This window comes from Dendropsophus ebraccatus, chromosome 2 (genome assembly GCF_027789765.1).
Source record: "Dendropsophus ebraccatus isolate aDenEbr1 chromosome 2, aDenEbr1.pat, whole genome shotgun sequence".
Taxonomy (NCBI): Eukaryota; Metazoa; Chordata; class Amphibia; order Anura; family Hylidae; genus Dendropsophus; species Dendropsophus ebraccatus.
The window spans coordinates 13,049,491-13,068,847 of record NC_091455.1 but is presented as its reverse complement, the minus strand read 5'-3'; the positions used below and the strand labels follow the sequence as shown (position 1 = coordinate 13,068,847).

The window sequence follows — 19,357 nt, the reverse complement described above, 5'->3', positions numbered from 1 at the left end:
CAGCCCTCCCCAATAGTATCTTATATAGTAGCCAGCCCTCCCCAATAGTCTCTTATATAGTAGCCAGCCCTCCCCAATAGTCTCATATAGTAGCCAGCCCTCCCCCATAGCCTCTTATATAGTAGCCAGCCCTCCCCAATAGTCTCTTATGTAGTAGCCAGCCCTCCCCCATAGTCTCTTATGTAGTAGCCAGCCCTCCCCAATAGTCTCTTATATAGTAGTCAGCCCTCCCCAATAGTCTCTTATATAGTAGCCAGCCCTCCCCAATAGTATCTTATATAGTAGCCAGCCCTCCCCAATAGTCTCTTATATAGTAGCCAGCCCTCCCCAATAGTCTCTTATATAGTAGCCAGCCCTCCCCAATAGTCTCTTATATAGTAGCCAGCCCTCCCCCATAGCCTCTTATATAGTAGCCAGCCCTCCCCCATAGTCTCTTATATAGTGGCCAGCCCTCCCCAATAGTATCTTATATAGTAGCCAGCCCTCCCCAATAGTCTCTTATATAGTAGCCAGCCCTCCCCAATAGTCTCTTATATAGTAGCCAGCCCTCCCCCATAGTCTCTTATATAGTAGCCAGCCCTCCCCATAGTCTCTTATGTAGTAGCCAGCCCTCCCCAATAGTATCTTATATAGTAGCCAGCCCTCCCCAATAGTCTCTTATATAGTAGCCAGCCCTCCCCAATAGTCTCTTATATAGTAGCCAGCCCTCCCCAATAGTATCTTATATAGTAGCCAGCCCTCCCCATAGTCTCTTATATAGTAGCCAGCCCTCCCCATAGTCTCTTATATAGTAGCCAGTCCTCCCCCATAGTCTCTTATATAGCAGCCAGCCCTCCCCATAGTGTCTTATATAGTAGCCAGCCCTCCCCATAGTCTCTTATATAGTAGCCAGCCCTCCCCATAGTCTCTTATATAGTAGCCAGCCCTCCCCATAGTCTCTTATATAGCAGCCAGCCCTCCCCAATAGTATCTTATATAGTAGCCAGCCCTCCCCATAGTCTCTTATATAGTAGCCAGCCCTCCCCATAGTCTCTTATATAGTAGCCAGTCCTCCCCCATAGTCTCTTATATAGCAGCCAGTCCTCCCCCATAGTCTCTTATATAGTAGCCAGTCCTCCCCCATAGTCTCTAGCAGCCAGCCCTCCCCATAGTGTCTTATATAGTAGCCAGCCCTCCCCATAGTCTCTTATATAGTAGCCAGCCCTCCCCATGGTCTCTTATATAGTAGCCAGCCCTCCCCATAGTCTCTTATATAGTAGCCAGCCCTCCCCATAGTCTCTTATATAGTAGCCAGCCCTCCCCATAGTCTCTTATATAGTGGCCACCCTCCCTTATAGACTCTTAGATAGTAGCCGGCCCTCCCCCATAGTCTCTTATGTAGTAACCAGCCCTCCCCCATAGTCTCTTATGTAGTAGCCAGCCCTCCCTAATAGTCCGACCAACCACACTTCACCATCTAGCAAGTGACTGGCCAATCCTCCGACACAACATCACCGGGGGCTCACACCACAAAAGTAACAGACATACCTTCCTCCTCGACGTCTCCTGTGCAATCGGGGATTGTCTAACCTGCTGATACTTCCCCTTTAATAGCACTGACTTATTCCACAGCGCTGTACAGTAATTGAGAGGTGAGACGGGGCCCCCGTGACTTTTCTCACCTAGAAGTCTGAGTATATGGATTGTAGTGGTATATGGCTGCTTGGCTGCACTGTAACCCCTGCTGTACGGAGCGCCGGCAGCCGTCACCCTCCATTCCGCTTGTCTATTCATTACACAGAGAGAACAATGAAGCAATGTTCCTGCAGAACAAAACAAGTGACTCAGCGCACATCCCGCCCCCTGCACCTACTACTCCTGCTCATATAACCCTTCAGTCTGAGGTTCCAGCCCATTGTCCAGATGTTCTCCGGCTTCCTGCAGGGTTTTATCCACATTCGTCTCGGTTCGTAAACCATGAATACTGAACATTCAGGCAAACTAATGATCTGTAGGGGATCTCTGGCATGCAAGCAAATGCTGTATAACACAAGTAGTAGTCACAGTACTTAAAGGGGTATTCTAGGCATTGATAAGGGAGACTCAGAACCATACTCTTCTTCCCTGTTCTCCCTACAGCTGCCATTCAATGGTCCCTGATCCTTGCTGCTCACCACTTCCTGTGATGTCTTGTTCCTGCAGGAAATATCTATTCAGCCAATCATTGGCTGCAGCAGTGACCCACCTCAGTCTGTGATTGGCTAAGCAGGTATTTTCACTGAAAGCGAACAACAAGTGAGAGCAGCTATGACCAGGACTCATGGGGGGGGATCAGGTCAAAGGAGTATGGTTTCTTTTTTATTTTGAAGATACTCAGAGAGGGGTACTCCAAAGAAAAAGAAATTCATTTTAAATCAACTGGTGACAGAAAGTTATAAATTTAAGGGGGGAAAAAAAAATCTCCAGTCTTCCAGTACTTATCAGCTGCTGTATGTCCTACAGGAAGTGGTGTATTCTTTCCAGTCTGACACAGTGCTCTCTACTGCCACCTCTGTCCATGTCAGGAACTGTCAAGAACAGCAGCAAATCCCCATAGAAAACCTCTCCTGCTCTGGACAGTTCCTGACATGGACAGAGGTGGCAGCAGACAGCACTGTGTTAGATTGGAGAGAATACACTGCTTCCTGCAGGACATACAGCAACTTATAAGAACTGGAAAACAAGCTGGCACAAGTTGATATGAAAAAAATTTGGGGGGTGAACTACCCCTTTAAAGAGCTGATTTATGGACCTTTTTGAAACTTCCCCCCTTGTGACACCTATAGCTACACCACTGGCTGAGCCGAGCATAGACGCCGAGCCGAGCATTCCCCGATCACCAGGAGGCTCGTTTTGGTTTTGGTGTGAAAACTGCTAAAAATCACTCCCTAAATTAAAAAAAAGACCTGCCAAAGTAAATGACAGTAATCTCTTAAGAAGCTTTCAGCGTGACGTGCGCAGTCAGCGAGATTCTCCTAATGTATTACACAGTGATGTGAATAAGCAGAAGTGAGGCCTCCAGCAGAACGCTGACTCAGCAAGAAGCGGGAAGTTGTCTTGGATGGGTGGTGGAATGATGGCAGTGACAGAGGAGGGGGGGCGACTCATTAGATGCCTCCATCTCCACCGCGTTATAGCTTCCTGTCCAAACCGGTAAATGTCAGAACGTCAATGGTACATGGATTCTCATTGCTGCTGGGGAGGTGCTCTGTGCTGCACTAAGTTACTAAGGTTTTATGCACTGCTTAGGAGGTACTCCATGCTGCACTGGGTTACTAGGGTTTTATGCTCTGCTCAGGAGGTACTCTGTGCTGCACTGGGTTACTAAGGTGTTATGCACTGCTGGGAAGGTGCTCTGTGCTGCACTGGGTTACTTAGGTGTTATGCACTGCTGGGGAGGTGCTCTGTGCTGCACTAAGTTACTAAGGTTTTATGCACTGCTGGGAAGGTACTCTGTGCTGCACTGGGTTACTTAGGTGTTATGCACTGCTGGGGAGGTACTCTGTGCTGCACTGAGTTACTAAGGTTTTATGCACTGCTGGGGAGGTGCTCTGTGCTGCACTGGGTTACTAAGGTGTTATGCACTGCTGGGGAGGTGCTCTGTGCTGCACTGGGTTACTAAGGTTTTATGCACTGCTGGGAAGGTACTCTGTGCTGCACTGGGTTACTTAGGTGTTATGCACTGCTGGGGAGGTACTCTGTGCTGCACTAAGTTACTAAGGTTTTATGCACTGCTGGGGAGGTACTCTGTGCTGCACTGGGTTACTAAGGTTTTATGCACTGCTGGGGAGGTACTCTGTGCTGCACTGGGTTACTAAGGTTTTATGCACTGCTGGGGAGGTACTCTGTGCTGCACTGGGTTACTAAGGTTTTATGCACTGCTGGGGAGGTACTCTGTGCTGCACTGGGTTACTAAGGTGTTATGCACTGCTGGGGAGGTACTCTGTGCTGCACTAAGTTACTAAGGTTTTATGCACTGCTGGGGAGGTACTCTGTGCTGCACTGGGTTACTAAGGTTTTATGCACTGCTGGGAAGGTGCTCTGTGCTGCACTGGGTTACTTAGGTGTTATGCACTGCTGGGGAGGTACTCTGTGCTGCACTGGGTTACTAAGGTTTTATGCACTGCTGGGAAGGTACTCTGTGCTGCACTGGGTTACTTAGGTGTTATGCACTGCTGGGGAGGTACTCTGTGCTGCACTAAGTTACTAAGGTTTTATGCACTGCTGGGGAGGTACTCTGTGCTGCACTGGGTTACTAAGGTTTTATGCACTGCTGGGGAGGTACTCCATGCTGCACTGGGTTACTAAGGTTTTATGCACTGCTGGGGAGGTACTCTGTGCTGCACTGAGTTACTAAGGTTTTATGCACTGCTGGGGAGGTACTCCATGCTGCACTGGGTTACTAGGGTTTTATGCACTGCTGGGGAGGTGCTCTGTGTTGCACTGGGTTACTTAGGTGTTATGCACTGCTGGGGAGGTGCTCTGTGCTGCACTGGGTTACTTAGGTGTTATGCACTGCTGGGGAGGTGCTCTGTGCTGCACTAAGTTACTAAGGTGTTATGCACTGCTGGGGAGGTGCTCTGTGCTGCACTGGGTTACTTAGGTTTTATGCACAGCTGGGGAGGTACTCTGTGCTGCAATGGGTTACTAATGTTTTATGTACAGCTGGGGAGGTACTCTCTGCTGCACTGGGTTACTAAGGTTTTATGCACTGCTGGGGAGGTACTCTGTGCTGCACTGGGTTACTAAGGTTTTATGCACTGCTGGGGAGGTACTCTGTGCTGCACTGGGTTACTAAGGTTTTATGCACTGCTGTGGAGGTGCTCTGTGCTGCACTGGGTTACTTAGGTGTTATGCACTGCTGGGGAGGTGCTCTGTGCTGCACTAAGTTACTAAGGTGTTATGCACTGCTGGGGAGGTGCTCTGTGCTGCACTGGGTTACTTAGGTGTTATGCACTGCTGGGGAGGTGCTCTGTGCTGCACTAAGTTACTAAGGTGTTATGCACTGCTGGGGAGGTACTCTCTGCTTCACTGGGTTACTAAGGTTTTATGCACAGCTGGGGAGGTACTCTCTGCTGCACTGGGTTACTAATGTTTTATGCACTGCTGGGGAGGTACTCTGTGCTGCACTGGGTTACTAAAATTTTATGCACAGCTGGGGAGGTGCTCTGTGCTGCACTAAGTTACTAAGGTGTTACGCACAGCTGAGGAGGTACTCTGTGCTGCACTGGGTTACTAAAGTTTTTTGCTCTGCTGGGGAGGTACTCTGTGCTGCATGGGGTTACTAAGGTGTTATGCACTGCTGGGGAGGTACTCTGTGCTGCACTGAGTTACTAAGGTTTAATGCACTGCTGGGGAGGTACTCCATGCTGCACTGGGTTACTAGGGTTTTATGCACTGCTGGGGAGGTGCTCTGTGCTGCACTGGGTTACTTAGGTGTTATGCACTGCTGGGGAGGTGCTCTGTGCTGCACTGGGTTACTTAGGTGTTATGCACTGCTGGGGAGGTGCTCTGTGCTGCACTAAGTTACTAAGGTATTATGCACTGCTGGGGAGGTACTCTGTGCTGCACTGGGTTACTTAGGTTTTATACACAGCTGGGGAGGTGCTCTGTGCTGCACTGGGTTACTAAGGTTTTATGCACTGCTGGGGAGGTACTCTGTGCTGCACTGGGTTACTAAGGTTTTATGCACTGCTGGGGAGGTACTCTGTGCTGCACTGATTTACTAAGGTTTTATGCACTGCTGGGGAGGTACTCCATGCTGCACTGGGTTACTAGGGTTTTATGCACTGCTGGGGAGGTGCTCTGTGCTGCACTGGGTTACTTAGGTGTTATGCACTGCTGGGGAGGTGCTCTGTGCTGCACTGGGTTACTTAGGTGTTATGCACTGCTGGGGAGGTGCTCTGTGCTGCACTGGGTTACTTAGGTGTTATGCACTGCTGGGGAGGTACTCTGTGCTGCACTGGGTTACTTAGGTTTTATGCACTGCTGGGGAGGTGCTCTGTGCTGCACTGGGTTACTTAGGTTTTATGCACTGCTGGGGAGGTGCTCTGTGCTGCACTGGGTTACTTAGGTGTTATGCACTGCTGGGGAGGTGCTCTGTGCTGCACTGGGTTACTTAGGTGTTATGCACTGCTGGGGAGGTGCTCTGTGCTGCACTGGGTTACTTAGGTGTTATGCACTGCTGGGGAGGTACTCTGTGCTGCACTGGGTTACTTAGGTTTTATGCACTGCTGGGGAGGTGCTCTGTGCTGCACTGGGTTACTAAGGTTTTATGCACTGCTGGGGAGGTGCTCTGTGCTGCACTGGGTTACTTAGGTTTTATGCACAGCTGGGGAGGTACTCTCTGCTGCACTGGGTTACTAAGGTTTTATGCACTGCTGGGGAGGTGCTCTGTGCTGCACTGGGTTACTTAGGTTTTATGCACAGCTGGGGAGGTACTCTGTGCTGCACTAAGTTACTAAGTTGTTATGTACAGCTGGGGAGGTACTCTCTGCTGCACTGGGTTACTAATGTTTTATGTACAGCTGGGGAGGTACTCTCTGCTGCACTGGGTTACTAAGGTTTTATGCACTGCTGGGGAGGTACTCTGTGCTGCAATGGGTATATTCACCTTTCCAGCTGGATTTCTATACAGGTATTTGTCACCAATATAATCTTGACCCTCCGTATTCTGACTGACCCACTAATTATCTGCGCTGGGTGTATCTATATGTTTAGTTTATGATCTGTGCTGCACTGGGTTACTAAGGTGTTATGCACTGCTGGGGAGGTACTCTGTGCTGCACTGGGTTACTAAGGTTTTATGCACTGCTGGGGAGGTACTCTGTGCTGCACTGGGTTACTAAGGTTTTATGCACTGCTGGGGAGGTGCTCTGTGCTGCACTGGGTTACTAAGGTTTTATGCACTGCTGGGGAGGTACCTGGTGCTGCACTGGGTTACTAGGGTATAAAACTGTCTGAAACTTTCTGCAGGACTGATGAGTAATGGAGATTTATTTAAAATAGAAGCAAATTATAAACCTTTTTGACACCAGTTGATTTGAAAGAGAAAAAAAATCCCCTTTAAAATGGAGTGAGGCTCTGAAGCTTCGCTAGCTTAAAATAAACAGTCAACCGTGAGCGGTAAGCAAGTTGTGAGCTGCCCAGGAAAGCAAATACAATGCATCCGCCGCACAATGGATATAGTCCTGAAGAGGAGAAAGGGAATCAATAGGTCAGTGGCACAGATAGAAATAGAAAAAAAAAAGAGAGAAAATAAAAATCCACCGAAGTCCAGACAAGCTAAAATAGAACAAGGGAGCTCAAGAGAGCAATTCACCATATGGAAAGATCCGCGGAAAATTCTTATGTTACATGGAAGTAATAAGGACAGCAAAACACTAAAGAGTGGATAATCCCTTATTAGTAAATAATCCTGATATATTAAACTAAGCTGGGATTGATAAGTCTGTGATGATAAGGAGGAGGCAGCTGGAAAGCGATCTGTACAGCAATAAAGGGGGAAAAAAGTAGATAAAGAAGACAATAGATGAAGCTCATAGCCCAGCCTGCCCCTCCCTGGGGTGTCAAACTTGCAGCCCTCCAGCTGTTGCAAAACTACAGTCTCATGCCATACAGCCAAAGCTTTAGCTGTTCATGCATTATAGTAGCTGATTTTTGCAACAGCTGGAGGTCCGCAGCATGAAACCCCTGCTGTAGAAACCTTTGCACGGGTTACAAAGGTCACGGAGCATGCTTACAAATGTGTCCCATACAAAGACTAGGGTCTGGAGATGTTCATTGTAGGTACTGTATGTCCATGAGGCTTGCAGTAAAGCATGTCACTAACTGCTGTTCATCCAAAAAAGTTAAAAAAGATGCTACTAGACCTACATTAGGAACGTGGCTTCTGGTCCACCCACAGCCCCCCATGTGGATCAGCTAGTCACAACGGGGATCAACTGGGATGGGAAGTAGTATCATATAGGGGAAAAGGAGCCCTTGGTTAGAGGAGGGAATGGAGTGATTAGCTGACTATAAGCAGTGAGCCCATTCCATACACCCTCAAGGGCACTATGACATACCCATACATCATGGTTTCTTAATTTTTGATGACATGTTCGCCATATGGAACACCCCATTGCATTCAGCCTTATATTTACCTAAGTTGTGATTACTTAGAAGAACGTTTTTTTTTTTCTCGCCTTGATCCAGATTCCCCATAGACAGTGGTTTTATATAAGAGTGGTGATGACATAACTATTAAGGGATTGGGATCTGAGACCATTAGTCAGCCGAGTTCTTGGCTTTGATTCTCTTCAAAGGAACAAAGCCCTTTCCGTAAGAATCACATGAAATACAAGACGGAGAGCTCACATTGTTCTTATCCTTTGTCTTGTCTACGTTGAATAGAATTTGTGCGACAATGACATCGCCATTCCTATTCAGGAGGCAGCTTCCTAATGAAATTACGGAGAGGCCAGATTCAGACTCCACTCATCCTTTGAAAACCAATTACAGAACCAATTAAGGTGGAAAATGAAATTTGGGGTGGTGCATGTTAAGAGTGTAATTCATACAAGGATAAGCGCAGCGGAGACGCAAGCCAGCGGCGATAAATCTGCTAATACGATACCGGAGGGCTATGCCTACTTAATTCACATTATGTCGAAACAATGTTAGAGCAAGGTTGACCGTCTATCAAAATACTCAGGCTGCATTCTGCGGAACATCTTAAGCCACAGATGACAAATGCATGGAGGTAATCCAAAATACTAGATGGCGGCGAATTGCCCTATGATCGGAAATCTTTAATTTAAGTGTCTTTATGCAGAGCAAATCTAAAATGTTTACCTACGGATGTAGCAGACGGCAGGTATATCGGGGTGTGGTGTGCTCCGCTACTAGCCATGGAACGGACTCTACTACGAGCCATGAAATGGACTCTACTACTGGCCGTGGAATGGACTCTACTATGAGCCACGAAATGGACTCTACTACTGGCCATGGAATGGACTCTACTATGAGCCATGGAATGGACTCTACTACTGGCCATGGAATGGACTCTACTATGAGCCATGGAATGGACTCTACTATGAGCCACAGAATGGACTCTACAACTGGTCATGGAATGGACTCTACAACTAGTCATGGAATGGACTCTACAACTGGCCATGGAATGGACTCTACAACTGGCCATGGAATGGACTCTGCTATAAGCCATGGAATGGACTCTACAACTGGCCATGGAATGGACTCTAAAACTGGCCATGGAATGGACTCTACAACTGGCCATGATATGGACTCTACTACTGGCCATGGAATAGACTCTACTTCTAGCCATGGAATGGACTCTACAACTGGCCATGGAATGGACTCTACAACTGGCCATGGAATGGACTCTACAACTGGCCATGATATGGACTCTACTACTGGCCATGGAATGGACTCTACAACTGGCCATGGAATGGACTCTACTACAAGCCACGGAATGGACTCTACAACTTGCCATGGAATAGACTCTACAACTGGCCATGGAATAGACTCTACAACTGGCCATGGAATAGACTCTACTACAAGCCATGGAATGCACTCTACTACAAATCATGCAATGGACTCCACTACTGGCTATGAAATGGACTCTTCTAACAGTTACAGAATGGACTTTACTACTAGCCATGTAAATGACTCCTCTACTGGCTATGGAAGGGACCACCACCAGGTTGGCAGCATTTCCCACACCAAGCAGCTAAAACCGCAGGGACACCTGAGCCCCTCTGTGCTTCCCCAAGGTGAGTGCTTCCTAATGTAGTACCTTCTCATCCGGCCCATTTCTTTCGGGACTTACTGGACCCAAAGCCAGTTTTCAGAACATTTCTCTTGTCTCACAGTACTACATGGCAATGTGTACTGATAGCACACTTGAGGAAGTCAACTATCATCGCAGTAGGGTGGCTAGGGCGCACCAAAAAAATTGGCTCTGGATTCCCCCCCTAAAGCTATGTGCACATATGACCCATTTTATTCTCTTTAGACTATCAGGAATTTAGCAAAAACACCATAAATTGCACAAAAATAAGTGACTTTTTGTGCAATTCACAGCATAGACATGTCTCCTCTATGGATCATTCAGAGCCTGAAGCCAACTACTGTACTGCATAACCGTGATGTGCAGTGCTGTTTCACGGAGCTCTACGCTGTTGTCCACAAAATAGAAATCAATTGGGCAAGCCGCAATTTTATGAACATAGCCGTTCACAATCCCAATATGCCCCCCAATCCTCCGCACACAAAGCAACCCACAATCCCAAAGAAGCGTCCAATCCTTCCCGCACAAAACAGACCCAAATCCCAATAAAGCCCCCAATCCTCCCCACACAAAGCAGCCCACAATGCCAATGTAGCCCTCAATCCTCCCCACACAGAACAGCCCACAATCCCAAGGAATTCCCCCAATCCTCCCCACACAAAGCAGTCCACAATCCCAAAGAAGCATCCAATCCTTCCTGTACAAAACAGAGTACAATCCAAATAAAGCCCCCAATCCTCCCCACACAAAGCAGTCCACAATCCCAAAGAAGCATCCAATCCTTCCCGTACAAAACAGAGTACAATCCAAATAAAGCCCCCAATCCTCCCCACACAAAGCAGCCCACAATCCCAATGAAGCCCCCAATCCTCCCCACACAAAGAGGTCCACAATCCCAAAGAAACATCCAATCAAAGCAAACTACCATCCCAATAAAGCCCCCCAAACAAAGAACACTACGATCCCAATGAATCCACCAATCCTCCCCACACAAAGCACACTGCAATCCCCAATGAAGACCCCAATCAAAGCAGGCTTGATTCCCAATGAAGCCCCCAATCCTCATGGCACCATCAAGAGACTCCTGAGCCCCCTTCAGAGCCTCCTAATATGATGCCACGCTGGAAGTTCTTGCACTGGTCCCGCCGCGCTGCGGTAACGAGATGTGGTGCCGCTTCGATTAGTGGGTGCTGCATCTGTAAATAATTTGTACTGATCTGAATTCCGGCAACACAATCTGCAATTTACAATTTAGTTTCCACATCAATAACGTTGATAATTAGGTGCGAGGACGACATAACTCTGCTTGCTTGGTACTTTCGGAGGGTTCACGGTAACATTCACAGTATATGGATGATAATTGGTCTAATTCCACATTGAAATTGGCGCACTGAGCCCCCGCCGTCATTCCCCATCCTAATTAGACAATTATACAGACCGGTGAAATCCTGATTGCTCATATAAATACGCTCAAATATGGATGTGAAGAGTATAAACACCAAGGTGACATCTGGAATTAGAACCTTCGCTTCTTAGAAGAGGGGAGAAAACTTTGGTTGAGCCATCACGGATGCTGGGTGTGAACTGGGCCATTTGGTACAGAAAATCTGGACAAACCTAAAGGATAAGACCGTAAGACCCGTAAGAGGACACGAAGGAAGTGCAGGCAGATGAGCATACCCTTTTTTTGTTTTTATTTTATGTGTATTTTAGTGTGTAGCCGCCATCTTTATGAACTCATTTTGAACTTTGCAAAAAGTTTGGTTTGGTACCGAAACAAACTTTTTGCAAGGTTCAGAACTAATTTTGGTTCACTCATCTCTTCTGGATGAAACTTTCTGTTTTTAGTGGCTCATTTGATGAGCTTTGCTGTAGAGTCTAGGGTAAAATGAGCAGAGTCATTTCTTTTTCACAGAGTAGGTCCTAACTAAAAGATCTCCGGGGGTCCGACCTCTGTGGACCGCTAATGTGCATCGCCGCCGTTCAATCTAAAATTGTCTATTTCTGGTGGCTCCATAGAGAATGAATGGAGTGGTGGCGCACATACAAAGCCTGTGACTCAGACCCAGAGGGTATTTTAGGGTTTTCTGCTTGACCTGGGTAAGGCAGATTACGGGATAGGGGACAAACCTAATACCCAGCGTTACCCTCCCACCTTAACAATTCCCCCCCCCCCAATAATGGACACCTTGCTGAGTGACATTTGGAAAATACTGGCCACAGCAGCCTCTTTATTAAATAGAAAAACATAAATAACTCTGTAAACATTTTATTATCATAACAACTTTTATGATTGTATTTGTAAACGTAATAACCAGAGCAACAATATGGGGAGGTAGCGGATAGCCCAACCAAGCAGTACAAGTGTAATCTATAATCCCCAGTCGCACCGCGCCAGCTCGGGGATGGCAAATATGCCATGTACTACTGTCCACCTGGTTCCTATGGAACCTCCAAATAACCGCTTAAGCGGTAACCACCTGCACCAAATCCAAAACAGAACTCCAGTTAACAAAAAACAGGGGTTCCCCATCACTTTAAATGGGCCCCTGAACCAAGTCACTCAGGGCCATCCGTGACCACTCCTCCGCGGGCTGCCGTGACGATGAGCAGGAACAAGCCACAATACCACCGGCCAGGCAAAAGCAATAGGGCGGGCGGGCTGTCTCGGGTCCGGATGCAGCAGAGTGAGGTAAGCCCTCCCCCCAGCCTATTTCTACCCCCCAGCTACAACACTCCCCCCACGCTCCTAACACTACCCCCATTGGCTCTTTCATAGAGCAACAAACCTCTGAATGGCTGCTGCTCCCTACCATAGCAACCATGCTGGGAGCCAGGTCCCTAACTTAACCCCTTCCTGCCCATCCTGTCATGTACGGGCTGCACTATACTGTGCCCGTTTCGCCCTCCCTATCTTGAGTAAGGGGACCCCAAAATCCCCACTGGATTGAGCTGTGGGCAGTTAATGTACGCCACCACTCCATTTATTCCCTATAGAGCCACCAGATTTTAGACAGTTTGAGCTTTGACTGCCCCATAGAGAATGAAAGGAGCGGCAATGCACATGTGGGGTCCCCAGCCTTTGGACCCCCAAGATCTCTTAGTTATGCCCTACTCTATGCATACTGTGGATAAAACATAACTTGTCCAGAATACGAATACCACTTTAGCTCAGGATAGTGAGGGACCTCCTTCGGTCACCTAGTTACACCCTATCTATGAAGTGGAGAGTGGTTACAAAGAGCGTCCCTCCATCTGGAGGACCCATCCTGCCCGTCATTACACCGATTATGCACTGATTTGAATAGACATTATGTAATGCTTCATTTCACCTGAGGTGGCACTGCAGGGAAATTGGACACTTTCACACAGGTTTCGGGTGATCACTGCGGGTCTTATGGTACTTTTACACGGAGTGATAATTCGCCCGATCACACGATTAACGATTTAGAATGAACAATGTTTTTTTCATAACGATCAGCGTTTACACGGAACGATGCATCGTACGGAAAAATCGTTTTGCGATCGCTTAAGCCTATCTCATACATAAGTGAAATCATTGAAAGACTGTTTACATGGAAAAATCTGCAAATTTTTTGCGAACGATCAACGACGATTTGAGAAGTTGTTGAAAGATCAAAATGGACGATTTCCCGCTCGTCGCTTGATCGTTCACTGCGTTTACACGTACGATTATAGTTCGAATTCGACCCTTATCGTGCAAATTCGAACGATAAATCGTTCCGTGTAAAACCACCATTAGCATGGAGGCAATTTGTGGTAAGTTCATTAAGACCTTTCTATCCGGTAAAGATTGTTGAAGGTAGAAGACACCTTTAAAGGGGTATGCCGGCAAAAGGTATACAAATTTGTAGTTTGCTTTTACTTAAAATGTCCAGTCTTCCAGTACTTATCAGCTGCTGTATGTCATGCAGGAAGTGGTGTATTCTTTCTATTCTGACACAGTGCTCTCTGCTGCCACCTCTGTCCTTGTCATGAACTGTCCAGAGTAGTAGCAAATCCTCATAGAAAACCTCTCTGCTCTGGACAGTTCCTGACATGGACAGGAGGTGGTAGCTGTGTCAGACTGGAAAGAATACATCACTTCCTGCAGGACATACAGCAGCTGATAAGTACTGGAAGACTGAAGATTTTTTAACAAAACAAATATATAACTTCTGACAACAGTTATTTTTTTTTTGCCTGAGTACCCCTTTAAGGCCTTTGATGATGATTTTGACCAGACCCAGATTTAGGTTAATCTGAGCTTTGGGTTTCAGAGTGACTGGAGGTCCTTGTTTACCTGAACATAGTAGAGGATGTTGACGAGATTGGCCGGGGTCCTCTACAGCTCAGTAGGCCCTGACACCGACCTTCTTCATGGCCTTCATTATAGTATACTAGAAAATGTACCCGGCGCTGCCCGGTTATAAAGTGTCAGTGTGTTAATTAGATTTATTCTAAGGTGCCCAGGAGGCCAAGCTAAAGGTATTGTTTTATCTGAGTTAATCAGTGGAATTAGTGTATACCTGTAGTGCATAGTCGGAGGGGTTCTGTATACCACAATGTATAGTTTTTAGAGGTCTTGCATATCTGTAGTGCATAGTTGGTAGGGCTGTATACCTATAGTGTATAGTTGGGGGGGTCCTGTATACCTGTATTGTGTAGTTGGGGGGGGCTGTATACCTGTAGTGTATAGTTGAGGGAGGTCCTGTATACCTGCAGTGTACAGTTGGTGAAGGTCCTGTATACCTGTATACCTGTACTGTATAGTTCGGGGGTCCTGTATACCTGTAGTATATAGTTGGTGCTGTATACCTGTAATGTATAGTTGGTGAAGGTCTTGTATACCTGTAGTTTATAGTTTGAGTGTCCTTGATACCTGTAGTGTATAATTGGTGGAGGTCTTGTATACCTGTAGTATATAGTTTGGGGGTCCTGTATACCTGTAGTGCATACTTTGAGGGTCCTGTATAACTGTAGTGTAGAGTTGGTGGAGGTCCTGTATACCTGTAGTGTATAGTTTGGGGTCCTATATACCTGTAGTATATAGTTGGTGGAGTTCCTGTATACCTGTAGTATATAGTTGGTGGAGGTCCTGTATACCTGAAGTATATAGTTGGTGGAGGTCCTGTATACCTGTAGTGTATAGTTTTGAGGTCCTGTATACCTGTAGTGTATAGTTTTGGGGTCCTGTATACCTGTAGTGTAAAGTTTGGGGTCCTGTATACCTGTAGTGTAAAGTTTGGGGTCCTGTATACCTGTAGTATATAGTTGGTGGAGGTCCCGTGCACCTGTAGTGTATAGTTTTGGGGTCCTGTATACCTGTAGTGCCCTGTATACCTGCAGGGTCGTATTTACCATTAGGCACCCATGGTCTGGTGCGTAGGGTAGCACCTTGCAGTGGGGCAGTACCCTCCCGTTCAGACTTGCCAGAAAATCTGGTGTCTTTTCGAGGGGGGTATGGCGGTATTGGTCAGGTCTGGTATGGCGGTGTTATCCAGTCACAGTATGGCGGTATTGGTCAGGTCTGGTATGGCAGTGTTATTCAGTCACAGTGTGTCGGTATTGATCATGTCTGGTATGGCGGTGTTAACCAGTCACAGTATGGCGGTATTGGTCAGGTCTGGTGTGGCGGTGTTCTCCAGTCACAGTGTAGCGGTATTGGTCAGGTCTGGTATAGTGGTGTTATCCAGTTACAGTATGGCGGTATTGGTCAGGTCTGGTATGGCGGTGTTATCCAGTCACAGTATGGCGGTATTGGTCAGGTCTGGTATGGCAGTGTTATTCAGTCACAGTGTGTCGGTATTGATCATGTCTGGTATGGCGGTGTTAACCAGTCACAGTATGGCGGTATTGGTCAGGTCTGGTGTGGCGGTGTTCTCCAGTCACAGTGTAGCGGTATTGGTCAGATCTGGTATAGTGGTGTTATCCAGTTACAGTATGGCGGTATTGGTCAGGTGTGGTATGGCAGTGTTATCCAGTCACAGTATGGCGGTATTGGTCAGGTGTGGTATGACAGTGTTATCGAGTTACAGTATGGCTGTATTGGTCAGGTCTGGTATAGCAGTTTTTTCCAGTCATAGTATGGTGGTATTGGTCAGGTGTGTTATGACAGTGTTACCCAGTCACAGTATGGTAGTATTGGTCAGGTCTGGTGTGGTGGTGTTATCCAGTCACGGTATGGTGGTATTGGTCAGGTCTGATATGATGGTGTTATCCAGTCACAGGATGGCAGTATTGGTCAGGTCTGGTGTGGCAGTGTTACCCAGTCACAGTATGGCGGTATTGGTCAGGTCTGGTGTGGCAGTGTTACCTAGTCACAGTTTGGGATACCTGTAGTGCCCTGTATACACATGTACTATATAGATGGAGTAGGGGGTCCTGTATACCTGTAGTGCCCTGTATATACATGTACTGTATAGATGGAGTAGGGGCCCCTGTATACATATACTGTATAGATGGAGTGGGAGGTCCTGTATATACATGTACTGTATAGAAGGAGTAGGGGGTCCTGTATACATGTACTGTATAGATGGAGTAGGGGGCCCTGTATACATGTACTGTATAGATGAAGTAGGGGGCCCTGTATACATGTACCGTATAGATGGAGTAGAGGGCCCTGTATACATGTACTGTATAGATGGAGTAGGAGGTCCTGTATATACATGTACTGTATAGATGGAGTAGGGGGTCCTGTATACATGTACTGTATAGATGGAGTAGGGGACCCTGTATACATGTACTGTATAGATGGAGTAGGGGGCCCTGTATACATGTACCGTATAGATGGAGTAGGGGGCCCTGTATACATGTACTGTATAGATGGAGTAGGGGGTCCTGTATACATGTACTTTATAGATGGAGTAGGGGGTCCTGTATACCTGTAGTGCCCTGTATATACATGTACTGTATAGATTGAGTAGGGGCCCCTGTAGACATATACTGTATAGATGGAGTAGGGGGTCCTGTATACATGTACTGTATAGATGGAGTAGGGGCCCCTGTATACATATACTGTATAGATGGAGTAGGAGGTCCTGTATATACATGTACTGTATAGATGGAGTAGGGGGTCCTGTATACATGTACTGTATAGATGGAGTAGGGGGCCCTGTATACATGTACTGTATAGATGGAGTAGGGGGCCCTGTATACATGTACTGTATAGATGGAGTAGGGGGCCCTGTATATACATGTACTGTATAGGTGGAGTAGGGGGCCCTGTATATACATGTACTGTATAGATGGAGTAGGGGGTCCTGTATATACATGTACTGTATAGATGGAGTAGGGGGTCCTGTATACCTGTAGTGCTCTGTATATACATGTACTGTATAGATGGAGTAGGGGGTCCTGTATACCTGTAGTGCCCTGTATATACATGTACTGTATAGATTGAGTAGGGGCCCCTGTAGACATATACTGTATAGATGGAGTAGGGGGTCCTGTATACATGTACTGTATAGATGGAGTAGGGGCCCCTGTATACATATACTGTATAGATGGAGTAGGAGGTCCTGTATATGCATGTACTGTATAGATGGAGTAGGGGGTCCTGTATACATGTACTGTATAGATGGAGTAGGGGGCCCTGTATACATGTACTGTATAGATGGAGTAGGGGGCCCTGTATACATGAACTGTATAGATGGAGTAGGGGGTCCTGTATACATGTACTGTATAGATGGAGTAGGGGGTCCTGTATATATTTACTGTATAGATGGAGTAGGGGTCTACCAGTTATTACTGTGGATGTTGTGAGGCAGCTGCCCTAGCAACCATTGCTCCCTGTGAAAATGAAAGCAGTAATCCTATTGGTTGCTAAGGCTCCCAACTGCCGTTTACTGCTGGAGACATGCAGCTAATTATATCACCTGTGTTTGCAGTGAAGAGATTTTCCCATTCATCTCTATGGGGCGCCGCTCTTTTCCCTCCCCCTCCCCTCCTGTACATCTGGCGGGGACGGGACCTTCGCTAAAACCTTCCCGTGCACCCAATGTATCTCTGCGCCAAATTTGGGTTTAAACGGTTCAGGCGTTTGGAAGTCTATAGAGGACAGACAGACAGACAGACAGACTTTGATTTTTATGATATAGATGGTTGGATCGTTCACCCAATAATAGTGAATTGCCTAAAATCCAATTTTCTGAAACAAACAGCCACAATCTGCTCCCATCTCAGCAGTAAAGTGTTGTCAAATATATCAATCAGGCGATGGAAATCATCCTCCAAAGTTCTTTTTTCCCAGTCTCAAGCTAATTATTTGCAGCCACCACTGCCGAGATCCCAGACAATGGCGATGTAAATGACGCTCCCTCCATCGTAACGAAATACAAGATGCAATTAAAAAGGAAAGAGAATCTACGGGGGAAAAGAGGACGACAGCTGAGCAAGTGACGGCAATGAGTCACACAAACACATTCATCTGCCGAATCAATTATCCAACAGGAAAACTATCTGTACAAAACAGCTTTACTGAGAAGGTGACATCACCGCGTCTGTGGAGCGACCGGAACTGACTTTACAGAGAACGGGAAAAGTAGTCACCTGGCCTACCTTATTTATCATTTTTTATTTGTCGCATCAGCGTCTACTAGTAGGGATGAGCCAGTCACACATATCTGGCCCGATTGGACCAATCTGACCGGCAGGTTTGTTTAAAGGGGTACTCCGGCAATTTTTTTTTGCTTTCATATCAGCAGGTGTCAGAAAGTTCTATAGATTTGTAATTTACTTCTTTTTTGAAAAAAATCTTCAGTCTTTCACTACCTTTCAGCTGCTGTATGTGCTGCAGGAAGTGGTGTATTCTCTCCAGTCTGACACAGTGCTGTCACCTCTGTCCATGTCTGGAACTGCCCAGTTCCAAGAGCAAATCCCCATAGAAAACCTCTCCTGCTCTGGACAGTTCCTGACATGGACAGAGGTGGCAGCAGAGAGCACTGTGTCAGACTGAAGAGAATGCACCACTTCCTGCAGGACATACAGCAGCTGATTTTTAAAAAAGAAGTAGATTACAAATCTATATAACATTCTGAAACCAGTTGATTTGTAACTGGTGTATGTGGTGTTAGTCCAGTGTGTGACTGGTGTATGTGGTGTTAGTCCAGTGTGTGACTGGTGTATGTGGTGTTAGTCCAGTGTGTGACTGGTGTATGTGGTGTTAGTCCAGTGTGTGACTGGTGTATGTGGTGTTAGTCCAGTGTGTGACTGGTATATGTGGTGATAGTCCAGTGTGTGACTGGTGTATGTGGTGTTAGTCCAGTGTGTGACTGGTGTATGTGGTGTTAGTCCAGTGTGTGACTGGTGTATGTGGTGTTAGTCCAGTGTGTGACTGGTGTATGTGGTGTTAGTCCAGTGTGTGACTGGTGTATGTGGTGTTAGTCCAATGTGTGACTGGTGTATGTGGTGTTAGTCCAGTGTGTGACTGGTGTATGTGGTGTTAGTCCAGTGTGTGACTGGTGTGCGGTGTTAGTCCAGTGTGTGACTGGTGTATGTGGTGTTAGTCCAGTGTGTGACTGGTGTATGTGGTGTTAGTCCAGTGTGTGA

At 46.8% G+C, this 19,357-nt stretch overlaps 1 protein-coding gene across 2 annotated transcripts in view; it reads right to left on the bottom strand.

The window, feature by feature from the left end:
* FAM135B (family with sequence similarity 135 member B) overlaps positions 1 to 19,357 on the bottom strand; it is a 103,503-nt gene that overhangs the window by 65,591 nt on the left and 18,555 nt on the right. Inside the window, exon 1 of one of the 2 annotated variants that reach the window (XM_069959812.1) lies at positions 14,112 to 14,183. The exons of the other annotated variant lie outside the window; for it this stretch is intronic. The gene's annotated coding sequence lies outside the window, so the exon portion shown is untranslated. Of the gene's footprint in view, positions 1 to 14,111; positions 14,184 to 19,357 lie in introns of those variants that run through there. 2 annotated transcript variants of the gene reach the window in all.